We start from the raw sequence: 2389 nt of genomic DNA on the forward strand, positions 1-2389 counted from the left end.
CTATGGCCTAAGTAATTCAAATTAATCCTTCTGAACACAAACAGGATGAAATATCTTTTTAAGTCTTCTTAAAAGAACTAAAAGCTAAAAATATAATGAAAAGCTCACCTGGCTAAAATTTAGAGAAGGTCAAAACCTAGAGAGTAAGCCTGGCATTCAAAGTTGGGTTTGATGGCCTTACCAGACAAAGGGCACAGAAGTCAAAAGCCTAGGCCACCCCCAGGTGGAAACTCTGATACCCCAATCACCCCCATTAAACTAAGGGCTTCCAAAAGACCTGAGAACCCAGTTTCCTCACCTGGGTAGTTAAGGGAACCTTAATCTCAGAATTTAGATTAAGATAGTTCTAGTCATGTAAGGGGCCTCAAGTGCCTGGAAAAAGCAAATGAAAATCATTTCTTCACCCTAGATTTCTGATGGTTTCCATGAATGTTTTTCAAACATAATGACCGATTCATAATAAATTAAAATCCACCATGAGTGAGAATCAACACAATGAACAAACCCAGAAGATACCAGGTCTCCTTGCTTACTACATTGAAATAAAATATAAGCTTGAAAATACCTCAGGGAAGAGGAAACTATTAAAGCAACACAGTAGATCTGATAAAGAATCAAACAGAACTGATACAAATAAAACAATAAATGAAATTACAAACTAAAGATGGATGGGTCTAAAAAGACTAGATACAAGTTAAGAATTAGTCAACTGAAGGATAGATGAACAGAAGCTACCCAAAATGTAGCATGGAAAGACAAAAACATGAAAATTGCCATGGAGAACCAATGACATAAAGGTTATAGTAGGAGGCATAACATGTTTAATTGGGGTTTTAGAAGAAGAGACAGAGGCTCCCACAGGAGCCCACTGAGAAGGTGAGCACGGGGCAGGGATGGCAGAGGAGCCTTAGACTCTTCCTGTGGGGTGGGGGCACCCCCCCAAAAAGTAAAAGACAGAATGAGGCCGTATATGAAGAGAAAATGGCTGACATTTTCCCAGAAGTGATGAAATACAATCCACAGATTGAATATACCAACAAATTGCAAGTAGGAAAAATATAGAGAAATCTATGCAGAGATGCATCTTGGTGAAACTAAAATGTTTAACAACAAAGAGAAAACCTTCTCGACAGAACCTTGCATTCGGGGGCTTCACTTACTGTGGGCAGCCGGACAATACTGTGATTCAACTGTTTGAACCTCCACCCTACTGGCTCAACACCGTGGGTGTGACTTGTGTGTCCCAGATGCCTGTGGCTAAGGGCATGAGTGTCCCGCAGACCCTGGAGCTCCTCACCGGAAACTGGGGATGCTTGAGGCGGCGAAGCAAGGAATATTTTGTGTGGATTGTGAGACCTACCGCACAGCTGCCTCTACTCTTGGCAGCCAAGGTCAGGCTGGGAAGCTGATGTACGTGATGCACAACTCAGAGTACCCTTTGAGAATGGCCCTTGCCTTATTTCTGACAACACCTTCGATGAGCTCATGGTGAAGCTCAACGGCTTCTTCCAGAGTGCCAAGGCCAGCAAGATTGAGACCCGGAGTTAGCTGTTACCAGCACTGTGACTTCCTAGTGAAGGTGGACACAGTCCACCCACCTAGGGGCCCAGTGCCCGAGGCATCTCCATGGCTAGAGTATGGCCCCTGCGTGGTAGCCAGCGGCAGCTGGAGCTTGCTGCTCAAGTTCCTACAGAGTTTTCTAGGCAGACACGCACCAGGGAACAGAGTCTGGGAACAGCAATGCCATGTACAGCCCAGCAAAGACCGTGGTCCAGCACGTGGAACTCTTCAGTAAGATCCGCAAGCAGCAGCAGGTGCCAGTGGCTGGGATTCGTTAGTGACTGGCAGCTGCCCGGCTGAGCTCTGTCACCAGGGGGGCCATGCAGGAGGAGAGGTGCTGCACCCTGAGACCCCTGGACCCCACAAACCCAGGGCAGACGTGGAGGCTTCTCTCCTTCTTCCCAGCTGCGACTTTTGTTCTGGGGATCTAGACTCCCCTCCCCTGACCCTCACACACAGCCCCCCAGCAGCAGCATCACCCTATGCCTTACTGGACGTGGCCTGTTTGCAAGAATGGTAATTACGCAGAGTGGAGAAGTGTGGAGGGGGAAAGGTAGGACAGGGCTGTGCCTGCCTAGGGTTGGTGGGAACAGCAGTCTGTATCTCCAGCTACTGAGGATTTGGCCGAAGTCCACCGTGGACAGGCTGGGCTGGGCTGTACTAAAGGCCTCTTCCTCTACTCCAGGGATGCAGGTGGGCTTCTCCGGGAGAAGGAGTAGGAGGCATCCCTTGGTGTGATGGCTATCATTTCCTGACCTGTTTGCTGAAGTGAGCTGTGAGTTGACTTTTCTAGGGTGTTGCTGGAGTCCTTCGGAGTCTCCCTCTGGCA

General features: G+C 48.0%; 1 pseudogene; it reads left to right on the plus strand.

The window, feature by feature from the left end:
* The first annotated feature begins 620 nt into the window (after positions 1-620).
* Positions 621-1936, plus strand: LOC118010197 (annotated as a pseudogene).
* The last annotated feature ends 453 nt before the right edge of the window (positions 1937-2389 follow it).

The sequence above is a fragment of the Mirounga leonina genome, unplaced genomic scaffold (genome assembly GCF_011800145.1).
Source record: "Mirounga leonina isolate KUSES-001 unplaced genomic scaffold, KU_Mleo_1.0 Mir_129, whole genome shotgun sequence".
NCBI lineage: Eukaryota > Metazoa > Chordata > Mammalia > Carnivora > Phocidae > Mirounga > Mirounga leonina.